Source organism: Mauremys mutica, chromosome 6, assembly GCF_020497125.1.
Source record: "Mauremys mutica isolate MM-2020 ecotype Southern chromosome 6, ASM2049712v1, whole genome shotgun sequence".
In the NCBI taxonomy this organism is placed as follows: Eukaryota; Metazoa; Chordata; order Testudines; family Geoemydidae; genus Mauremys; species Mauremys mutica.
In genome coordinates, this window is record NC_059077.1 from 38,816,675 (window position 1) to 38,829,388 (window position 12,714).

Consider the following 12,714-nt stretch of genomic DNA (forward strand, 5'->3'; position numbering starts at 1 on the left):
AGAGCCAATTTCACAAAGCTGAAAACAATTATGAGTCAGGTCAGTTGGGAGAAAGAATTTAAACATGAAAAATTTGAATGACAATTGGGAATTGATTATGAACATTTTGTTTATTAGGGCTGTCAAGCAATAAAAAAATTAATCATAATCACGCGATTAAAAAATTAATTGCATGATTAATCACACTGTTAAACAATAATAGAATACTATTTACCTATTTTTGATGTTTTCTACATTTTAAAATATATTGATTTCAATTATAACACAGAATACAAAATTTACAGTGCTCACTTTATATTTATTTTTTATTACAAATATTTGCACTGTAAAAAAAAAGAAATAGTATTTTTCAATTCATCTAATACAAGTTCTGTAGTGCAATCTCTTTATCATGAAAGTTGAACTGACAAATGTAGAATAATGTACAAAATATAACTGCATTCAAAAATAAAACAAAATAAAACTTCAGAGCCTACAAGTCCTTGCAGTCCTATATCTTGTTCAGCCAATTGCCCAGACAAACAAGTTTGTTTACATTTGCAGGAGATAATGCTTCTTGTTCAGAATGTCACCTGAAAGTGAGAACAGGTGTTTGCATGGCACTGTTGTAGCTGGCGTCACAAGATGCATGAAAGAGTCATATGTCCCTTCATGCTTCAGCCGCCATTCCAGAGGACATTCACCCATTCTGAGTATGGTTTCTGCTCGATAACAATCCAAAGCAGTGTGGACTGACGCATGTACATTTTCATCATCTGAGTCAGATGCCACCAGAAGCAGGTTGATTTTCTTTTTTTGGTGGTTTGGGTTCTGTAGTTTCTGCATCAGAGTGTTGCTTTTTTAAGACTTCTGAAAGCACGCTCCACGCCTCATCCTTCTCAGATTTTGGAAGGCACTTCATATTCTTAAATCTTGGGTCGAGTGCTGTAGCTATCTTTAGAAATCTCACATTGGTACCTTCTTTGTGTTTAGTGAAATCTGCAATGAAAGTGTTCTTAAAATGAGTCATCATCTGAGACTACTATAACATGAAATATATGGCAGAATGCAGGTAAAATAGAGCAGGAGACATACAATTCTCCTCCAAGGAGTTCAGTCCCAAATTTAATTAACGAGTGTCATCAGCATGGAAGCATGTCCTCTGGAATGCTGGTTGAAGCATGAAGAGACATACGAATGTTTAGCATATCTGGCATGTTAATACCTTGAAATGCTGGCTAAAAAATTCCCATGCGAATGCCCATTCTCACTTTCTGGTGACATTGTAAATAAGACGTGAGGAGCATTATCTCCCGTAAATGTAAACAAACTTGTTTGTCTTAATGATTGGCTGAATGAGAAGTAGGACTGAGTGGACTTGTAGGCTCCAAAGTTTTACATTGTTTGTTTTTTTGAGTGCAGTTATGTAACAAACAAAAAAAATCTACATTTGTAAGTTGCACTTTCATGATAAAGAGATTGCACTACAGTGCTTGTATGAGGTGAATTGAAAAATATTGTTTCTTTTATCATTTTTAGAGTGCAAATATTTGTAATAAAAATAATAATATAAAGTGAGCTGTGTATACTTTGTATTCTGTGTTGTAATTAAATTCAATATATTTGAAAATGTAAAAAAAATCCAAAATATTTAATTAATTTCAGTTGGTATTCTATTGTTTAACAATGCAATTAAAACTACGATTAATCACGAATAAATGTGATTTTTTTTTTAGTTAATCGCATGAGTTAACTGTGATTAATTGACAGCCCTAATATATATAGGGAAGTAAAAGGACACAAGAAGAAATCTGTGGCCACCAGAGTTAAGGACAATAAGCAGGAGTTTTTAAAAGTATATTAAGAACAAAAAGAATACTAACACTACTGACTAATGGTCTTGATCCATTAATAGATGGAAATGGTAGAATTCTCAACAGTAATGAAGAAAAGGCAGAAGTGTTCAATGAACCATTGTTTTTTTATATTTGGCAAAAAGCCAGATGTTGTAGTCCTATCACAAACAATTGAAACAATTTCTATTCTTATAGTAACTCAGGAGGATGTTAATAAGCAGATCCAGATAATTTATATCCATGAGTTTTAAAAGAACTGGCTGAGTTGCTTGCTGAACTGTTAATGTTGATTTTCAAGAAATTTTGGAACACTGGGGAAATTCCAGAAGACTGGAAGAAAGATAATGTTGTGCCAGTATCTAAAATGGTAAAAAGGATGGCCCTGTAATTGTAGGCCTATCAGCCTGACATTGATCCTGGGAAAAATAATAGAATGGCTGATAAAGAACCCAATTACTAAAGAATTAAAGGAAGATAATATAACTAATATCAATCAACATGGATTTATAGAAAATAGATCTGATTAAACTAACAACTTTTTTGATTAAATTTCAAGTTTGGTTGTTAAATTAATAGTGTTGATTACAATAAGGCATTTGACTTAGTACAGCACAGCATTTGAATTAAGAAACAAGAATAATACAAAATTAACATGGCACACATTATACGGATTAGAAACTGGATAAATGACAGATCTTCAAATGTAACTGTGTACAGGGAATCACCATCAAGAACGTGAGTTTCTAATAGGGTCCTGCAGGGATCAGTTCTTGGCCCTATGCTACTTAACATTTTTATCAATTACCTTGAAGAATACCTACAATCATCACTAATAAAGTGTACAGATGACACAAAGTTTGGGAAAGTAGTAAATAATTAAGAGGACAGGTCTCTAATAAAAAGCAATCTGAATTGGTTAGTAAGCTGGGTGCAAGCAAACAATTTGCATTTTAATATGGTCAAATGTAAAATTATACATCTAGGAACAAAAAATGTAAACTACACTTACAGGATGGGAGGGTCTATCCTGTGAAAAAGTGACTCTAAAGGACTTGGGAGTTCATGATGGATATTCACCTGAACATTATCTCCCTATGCAACATTGTGGTCAAAAGAGCTAAAGTGATTCTTGGATGTACATGCACGAATATTGAGAAGGGGTAGGGACGCTATATTACCTCTGAATTTGGGACTGGTATAAATGCTACTGGAATATTGTGTTCACTTCTGGTGTCCACAATTCAAGGAGGTTGTTGATAAATTGGAGAAGGTTGAGAGAAGAGCCACAAGAATGATTAAAAGATGGAAATACATGACTTAGACTCAAGGAGCTCTATTTAGTTAACTTAATAAAAAGAAGGTTAACTGGTGATTTGACCACACTCTATAAGCTCTATAAGTACCTATATGGGGAACAAAATTTTTCATAATGGTATAACAAGATCCAGTGGCTGGAAGTTGAACCTGGACAAATTCATACTAGAAATAAGGCACAATTTTTTAACATCGAGGGTAATTAACTATTGGAACAAGGGTCATGGTGGCTCCCCCATCAACGGCAATTTTTAAATCAAGATTGGATTTTTCTAAAAGATAAGCCAAGCTCTAGTTCAAACAGAAATTAATTCAGGGAAATCCTATGGCCTGTGTTATACAGGAAGTCAGAGTAGATGATCACAGTGGTCCCTTTTGGTTTCATAATCTATGGAAAAAGTGAAGACAGTGTCATATACATATAACTTGATTTGGAACAGCCCTGCAATAGTCACCAACTTTTAACTGTAATATTCTTACAGCTCATGTAGAAATTATTTTTGTAAATCCTTTATCAAGTAGCTTAGTTTTATTTTCCATAAAAATAAGGATAAAGAATATTTTGTTATAGTTTACTGTGCACTGTAACAGGTAAATCCTGCTCAGACTCTAATATGCAGTTGAGTATTAGTCTGCTTTTGTCAGTTATAGAAGCACTGAATAAATGAAGGTACTGTTCAGTGCCTTGATAATGTTCTATCTCAACACAGTTTTGATCTGTTCAGAGAACACAAATTTATTAACTTTCTTCACATTACAGATAATTTTACTTAACAGTATTCAGTTTAACGATTTTTGTAGAAATTATATACTAATCTTGACTCTGTGATAATGATGTATTTTAAAACACAGAAGTTATCATCTTGTTTTCAAAGATGTGTTTTGCTATATTATCCATTACTCAGAATACCTATGTGACTTCATTCCCATGCCTCAGTTGTAAATGGCTAATTCTCTCTTTTCCCTCATCTGTGTTCCTTTGCAGGCAGCTCAAATAGAAAAATTAAGGCAGAATATTCAAATATAAATTAGAATTCAGCAAATCAAATGTCTGATCAATCTGGTGATATAATTCAAGAAACGCTGCTGGAAGTTACACAAACTAACCTTACTGAAGTTTATCATCCACGACTGTGTTGTTGACTATAAATGGTGGGCAATTGCTGAGGAATGGTGGGGCAATGAAATTAAAACATGTACTTGTCAGTGTTTGTAAAGAAATGTGTACAGATGACTGGTGCTGTACTATAAGATTTTCAATCTGTTTCATGTAGTAATATGAGTACAACACAGGAAGTAAAATTGACATGTTAAAAGGTTAATGCTACATGCTGCATTTTTCTAATGCTGCAGTGAGATCATTGGGAACTAAAATAACAATTTGAATGGCTCATGGAAACATTTTCTTAAAGGATAAGTTAGAGAGTCTCATGTTGATGAAGTGCCCTTGTACGGATAGTAAAAGTTCCAGTTCAGTAGAGCATTGGTGTAAATTAAGGGCATGGCTACACTTGCAGATGTAGAGCGCTGTGAGTTAAACCCGCCTTTGTAGAGCACAGTAGGGAAAGCGCTGCAGTCTGTCTACACTGACAGCTTCAAGCGCACTGGCATGGCCACATTTGCGGCACTTGCAGCGGCATTGGAAGCGGTGCATTATGGGCAGCTATCCCAGCATGCAAGTGACTGCAACGTGCTTTTCAAATGAGGGGGTTGGGGGGAGTGGATTGTGACAGGGAGTGTGTTGTATGTGGGGGAGAGAGAGTGGGTTTTTGAGGTGCTGACAGTGTCAGCATGCTGTCTTGTAAGTTCAGATCCCCCTCCCCCACCTCTCTCTCACTCACTTAAAGCAAACAGTAAATGTTTGTTTTTTCTCAGACCTGATGAGCAGCCGGCTTCACTGAAATGGAGTTTTGAAAGGGCATTTCTGCATTCCTGCAGCCAATTTCACAAAATGACAAGAGTGGCCTCTTGACTTAAGGGGATTATGGGATGTTTCCAGACAGGGCCGGTGCAACCATTTAGGCGACCTCCAGGGCGCTGGGATTTGGGGGGCGCCATTTTCTTCAGCAGCGACCGCGGCAGCCAGATCTTCGGCCGCCCCGGTTGCCACTGGCATTTAGGCGGAGGGAGCTGGGGCAGGGGGGCGTGGGGAGGCAGTGGCACGCAGGGGAACTCCCTGCTCCAGCTCATCCCTGCTCCGCCTCCTCCCCGAGCACGCCGTGGCTGCTTCACTTTTCCCGCCTCTCAGGCTTGCGGCACCTAAGCTAATTGGCACCACAAGCCTGGGAGGTGGGAGAAGTGAAGCAGCCACGGCATGCTCAGCGTGCTCGTGCGCGGAACAGGGGTGAGCTGGGGCGGGGCAGGTGCCTCAGGGCAGAGGGTGGGGTGTGAGGAGCTGCCGCTGGGGGGGCGCCTCAGGGCAGAGGGGGGGAGTTGCTGTGGAGGGGGGAGCACCTCAGGGGTGGGCGCGGTGGGGGGGCGCAAGGTGGAAGTTTTGCTTAGGGCGTGAAACATCCTTGCACCGGCCCTGTTTCCAGAGGCTGATCACAGTGCAGTAACGCAACACCTCATTCACACTGGCGCTGTGGCGCTCCAGTGGGGGCGCAGCGAATGTTATTCTGCTCGCCGAGGTAGAGTACCAGCAGTGCTGTAGCTGCGGAGTCAGAGCGCTCTATGTGCCTTGCTAGTGTGGACGGGGAGTGAGTTAGGGTGCCCAGTGCTGCTTTATTGCACTGTAACTTGCAAGTGTAGCCAAGGCCTTAGTGAAGGCTGAATAACAAAATAACACTGCTTGAAATTGTCATTCTGGAACATGCCACAGTCTCCTGTCCGTTTTATGTGTTTGCATCCACAGCTCAAACATCATAATTGGAGCTTATTTTACCCTACTGAAAAGCAAATTTGTTTCTCCTATGGTGTGCATTGGAAGTTGAGGACTGTACATTTCCTGTGGCATTTTATATGTTCTGCAGAATGTTTAGAGGCTGCCATTTTCTTTTTGTAAATGGTATTTTCTTCAATCATTTATAAAACTGTTACTTCATTCACTATTGATTTTTTAATCTGTGGCTGAATCTTGGCCCTGGTATAAAAACTACGACCTAGCCAGAATTTGTGCCCTACACTTAACATGCATTGGGCTGAATGATTGTAAGAAGGGGGATTAGAGAGTATTCTCTGCTGTGCTATGAAGGGGGATTAGAAAGGATTCTCTTTCAGTTTAAGGGAGTGAGGTGCTCAACTAATGAAAATGACTGGCAAACAGTCATTCCTAATGACCAGCAGTCGATGCATCTGTCAAGTGCTTCTGTGAGGTCTTCTTTCACATGAACTCCATCTGCAGTCAGGAACCGTCAGGTTACGTGTAGGGCACAAATTCTGGCTAGGTCTTACAGGCTCTATGCCCAGACCATGCCAGGGCCAGGATGATTATAAATGATTGAAGAAAATATTCATCATTCACGACAATAAAATGGCAGCCACTGCCCATTCTACAACACAAAGACTCTTGTGTTTGGACTGTCCTCTCAGGTTGCTCATTAGGCTTGGGACAGCTTCCTACTCACTAGCCCAGCATTCCCTTCAAATAATTTTGAAAATATACTTGTTCAATTATGCAACTGAGCTCTAATGATCACATATGTTTATTATACCTGACTGTGCCTTCAGATAGTAAGTTCTCTGGAACAGGCCCTGTTTTAAGTACATCTAATCTATTATATTGTGCCATCAATACTTACAATAAATATAAGTAAAAATACATTAATATAAGTAATAGCTATCAGCTACAACAGGTTTTATGAAAGCTTGTTTTGTGAAAGTGTCAGATTTCAGTCACTTGGTATGAAGAACATCCCTCGCCCCTCAATATTTCTGTTTCATAACTGGCAACCCTTCTGTATCTTCATGCATTTTTCTGCTGAACAGCACTCCCTTTGTCACAAACTAGAGCAGCAGACTGGAATTCCTGCTGGGACACAGAGGTGAAATAGTGATGCTGACTGTGAGACATCAGAGCTCTTCATAGCTATGGGCATATTAAAACAGTGATAAATGTTTAGACTATTCATTTTTAATATATAATCTGTTAAAGTAATGTAAATGTTTATTTAGCTGAAGTATATGTCTAAAGGGGAACTGTTCACTACAGCTTTCCCCTAATGCTGGGATTCCTTTCCTTAAATCCTGGCCCAAATGGTGCTTATTTTTCAGGTGAGTAAAGTCCTGTTAACTTCAGTGGGACTTTTTGCATGAATTAAGTGAGCTGAATTTGGCCCATAGTGTGAAAAACCAGCTAATATTTGGATAGGCTTTCTGCAATGAGGCAGAAAAATATGAATGAAAGAATTGTGGCCCTAACTATGCTCATTTAAACAAAATCCTTAACATTATTTTAATATACATACATCGTTGTATTCAATTTCTGTTGTTCTGATAGTAGAATTGAAGGAATAACATTCATACAATATCATGAGGGCATTCCTTGCTGTAAGGTGGAATTGTGCCAGTTCTTCACTGTGACACTAAGAAAAAACAAATGTACATTAATGCTTTCTCAGTTCCACAGTTCCTTTAGATAAAAAAATATATCAATGGAAGCACGGGTAACTCGTACTTTTTAGGAGATGCTGCCTTTAACATTGAACAGGGTCATTGGGTTCCTGGTATAAAATACCATATAATTATCATTGGAACTGTCATGATGATAGATAAACAATAACTACTGCACCTCGTCTATTGAAATCAAAAGACTGCCTATGTACAATTAGAACAAAAAAGTCTAATGGAGACAGAAAATTACAAAAATACAGAAGTACCATGCAGGCCATTAAAAAACATGACCAGTTACTTTTCTAAACTAAAAGCCCTTCAAACTACATACAGACTGTCATTAACAAAGCACTAATATGTGAAGTAGTAGCAACAAGAGAAATCTGCCTCAAAAGGGAGCTAGCAGGATCCAGGGCATGGGTAGAAAAAATTAAGGGAGATCAGATTGCATTAACCATCCTATCCTTTTGGAATAGGCACAACTTGGACCAAACCTGTATTTCAGGCCAGCAATACGAAGGTCATCCATGAAGGGGATGCCAAATAATAAACTTTAGAGTAGATTCAGGAAACAAATTGTCCAAAGCCATGTCCTGTTGAAATGGCTGGGAACCTGGGCCCTTTTGGTAATATCAAAGGTGTGCAGCAAATCTCAGTGAAACACAAACATCCCTATGCCTATTATGTTAAAAGACTTGTACAAGGAAATGAGAAAAATGTTTTAATATCTTCACCCTATTTCCTTAAAAAAAAAAATCGTTCTGAAAAAAATGCAGCTCCGAACAATAGGTTTGTATAGTCAGGGACCATGGCAAAGAAGCCCATCTCCATCTCCAGTGCTGCTGAGATCTGCAATTGGAATGGAATGTAGTTCCTTCCCTTTGAAATCCTTGCACTGCTCTCTGAGTTCCATGGTGATAGGCATAGCATGAGAACAAGAGAGCCAGCACATGGCTTAAACATCACTTAAGCCCTTAAAATAGGACTTGAGTAGAATTTAACAAGGTAAATAGACTTTGTGCTGGCCCTTTGTAGAAAGATGAATTTTACCCAGTGTCAGCAGTTAGCTGAAAGATTGGTTTTAACCAATCTGATATCTGGACTAAATTGTTTAGGCTTCATTTAGCTTTCAATTCACTGACAGGTAAAAAAGATTTTAAACATACTCTCACATCTTGCTAAATCAGAATTAGCGAAGGCTGCACTACACATTTTATTCTTCTGCTGCCCCTTTGTATCCAAGAAGCTGCTGAGCCCATCATAAACAAACAGTTTCAGGGACCAAATGCAAGCAAAACATCTTGAAAGTAACTAGAAACACTGAACTTTCAAAACAAAAACCCATTAGCAGCAAAGATTCAATATGAAACAAAAAGAACTAAGTACGTGGGATATTACACTTTTTAAAAAAGCTAATTGAATGTGATTGACTTCTAATTTTTCAGTATGTCAGTTTTACCATTAAAAAAATCCAGATTTATTTAGTATATACATTTAAATCCAATATTTAATTTCTGATTTTGCCAAATTTTCACAAGTAGCAAATTTGAAGCAAGGAGGTGCAGATTCTCTCTCCTGATCAAGATAAATTAACAACTTAGTATTTTATTCTTGAGGGAGAAGAGCTTCTATTATTTAACATTACATGGGAGAGATTCTAGAGAATCTCTCAATCTTCTTTAATAAATGTTATAAAGAGTATTTGGTGTTAGTGAAAAATGCAGGCTTGGCCGTTCTGTAGGCTAAAATCTTGTTTCCATCCATGTAACAAGTGAAGCTTAGGCAGCAGCAGTGAAAGCGTTCTCAAATAAGTCCAACTGTCATGTAGAAGAACACGTTAGGCCTAGAAAGTAATTCAGTTTCGATGATCTTTCAACTCCTTGGTCTCTTTACTGAAGCTGCCAACAATGGTACTTTGAGCCTGCTGTGATGTACACCCATATGCAGTTAAACCAGACTAACTGCCAACTCATTTCACATAGGTCAAACAACCATCAAATAGCAACAACTTCCAGTGAGTGCTGCCCTGGGCAAACTCCTAACAACATCACAGAGATGAAATGCTCCATATTTAGCTGAGCTTGAAAGGGCATATACTCAACTTGATGCCATTTCATGTGTGTATGTAACATGGTAACTTTCAAACACCAAATATGATCAATTCCAAAATTTCAGGGAATATTCTACGCTTCAGTGGCCAGAAACCTATTCCTGTTGGGGAAAATTGAAAATCAAAAAGGGGAAATGAGGAATATATGGAGCTCCTGCCCTCTGCTTAGCACAGCCACAGCTTCAAGGACATCTGCAATTGTCTATAAATCACACTGGCTGATGACACTCATTAATGTCTTCCAGCATAACATTACCCCATTTCATCGCATCGCATCCCACCAACAGAGTTTAACACATTGACAATGTGAATGACTTATCTCAGAAAAATAATAATGGGGGTCAGGGCAAGAAGGTGTGCACACAACCATTGCTATAGGGGAGAGGAAATGGGGCTCTACACAGCCACTGGCCTGGGAGAAGGGGGGACCCTGATAATGCAGAAAAGGGTCACACAGAACCTTTGATGTGTGTGGGGAAGCAGAACACTGGACTATGGTATAAGGCAGGAGGGAACGCCCCCTCTTCATCCCTAGAGCCACTGGCACACAGGGAAGAGGGATACACAAAGAGCTTGTTGGGTGGAATGGAGGAATACAAGGAGTCCCTGATGCGTGCAGTAAGCTTGGCCTCCACAAGCTACAAAGTGTGTGACCCCCTACTCTATTAATCCACTGAGCCACTCAGTTTCCAAACTACCATCACATTCAGGGGCGGCTCTATGCACCAGCAAAACAAGCTGGTGCCTAGGGCGGCCAAATCTAGGGGGCGTCCCCTGCTGCCGGGGGGGGGGGGGGGGCGGCAGGCTGGGCCGGCGGACCTGCCGCAGTCATGCCTGCGGGAGGTCCACTGGAGCCCCGGGACAAGCGGACCTGCCGCAGGCATGACTGTGGAGGGGGCGCTCGTCCCGCGGCTCGGCTGGACCGCCCGCAGGCATGACTGCGGCAGCTCAAGCGGAGCCGCCGGACCCGCGAGCCGTCCGCAGCCGCGGGAGGTCCAGCCGAGCCACGCAGGACCAGTGGTCCCTCTGCAGTCATGTCCGCGGGAGGTCCGCTGCTCCCGCGGCTCCGGGGCGCCTCCCACGCATGACTGCTTGGGGCGGCCAAAAAGCTAGAGCCGCCCCTGATCACATTACATTTTTCTTTTTTGCAATAAATTTATAAGACTCAGAGTTCACTCTAAAGGTTTGGTGTAAGGTACTGACTGCCTTCAAGTCCCAAATCAATGGTAATTCACGGCATTCAGCATATTGAAGGAGGGGCTCAATGCCTTGTAGGATGGAGCCTCAATACCTGCAATCGTCAGAAATTAAAAAACCTTGAGGGCACAAAAATATTTTGACCACTGCATCTGTGAAGATTACCTGACCACACTTATGCCAAGTAGTTTTTAAATGTACTAAAGAGTCTGGTAATAAATCATGAAAATTGAAGTGCATAGTGGTAGTGGCAAATAAACAGAAACTACAATTGTACAATAAAGACATTACATTGTTTGCAGTTTTGTAAAAGGCTGCACAAAAAGTCTAGGTAACATTTTATTAATCACTTCCTGAATTCAAAATATTGTTTGTGCAAATTCGAAGGGTTAGAAGTCAAATAAGAATCTGCAAATCAGTTACATAAGGGAAGCACAAAATCAATGTCAAACATCTGCTTCTTAGGTATATTTTAAAAATGCATTTCAGACATAAAGCACAATATAGGTTAACTCTTAAAATAGTCTCTGCACTGCTCTTTAGAAATAAATTTCTTAAATGTTTTGCTCCTGGATAAAAGGAGATTTAATTTATTTTTTGCTCATAGGCCAATTTTAAAGGCTCAGATATAAATTTTACATATGCCAATATCACAGTATTCCTAAAAAAGTGTCCTATTATGTCCAAAAATAAAGGAAAAACAAACTACTTAGAAATATATTAGCTAGGTATGGGCTTGTCTACATGGCACAGGCAATGCAGGCTATTGGTTGTAATTTCTAAAAGTGCTCTAACGTGTTGTGCTCTAACTGGCCCTAGTAAAATCTGGCACTGTCCAAAAGTGCCTAATTCAAGTTAACGGTCTTTCAAACAGGAAAAAGTTAACACAAACGAGGTACCTTTTAGAACATGGCAGCAGAATTTACATGGGGCAGTTAGAGCATAGCACATTAGTGCATTTTACAAATCACACCCATGGCACGCTTTGCCATACTGTATAGATAAGTCCTATGTCTTGTTAAGGAGGTACAGCGGTAAGGTTCAGACTATGGACCTAATTCTACTCACTTATACTGATTTTACACCAGTATAAATGGAGTAATCCTGACACACTGACTCTATACCTCAATGGGCTTGAGGTAATTTGAAACAAGAAATATTACTATTTAGGTTCCTGATCATCCAACTATCATAGCCAATGGGAAATTTTGCCACTGACTTCAATGGAGCAGGAGCTGGTCTTTAGACAACAGGGCACATGCTGTGTTACATAATAGAAGAAAAGATTTTTGGTTTTATAAAGCCACTGTGAATTTTATGAAGAGAATGGTGAATGGGGGTTGAAATTATCAAGAGCATCCAAAGTGCCAGTCTTTGATTTCCCTTACCCCATTTTCAAAAGGTGAGTAGGTAATCTTAACAAAATAAATTGACAAAGGACTGGGACATTACTGTAGAAAACATTGCTGGATTGTCACTTAATACAGATAACAGTATATGCCTTATACACACCCGCCTGAAATCAGTGAGTACATACTCAGTCGAGCTCAGCAGTGCCTCTGCTGCTGCCATGGTACCATGGCTCTACTGCTATTTATACACACGCTAGTTCCATGAGAGCTAAATGTATGTGTACATGAGCAGGGGAATCACACCCATAGCTCATAGTGTAGACACAGCCGTACATCTTTGTATTTTACAAAGAAG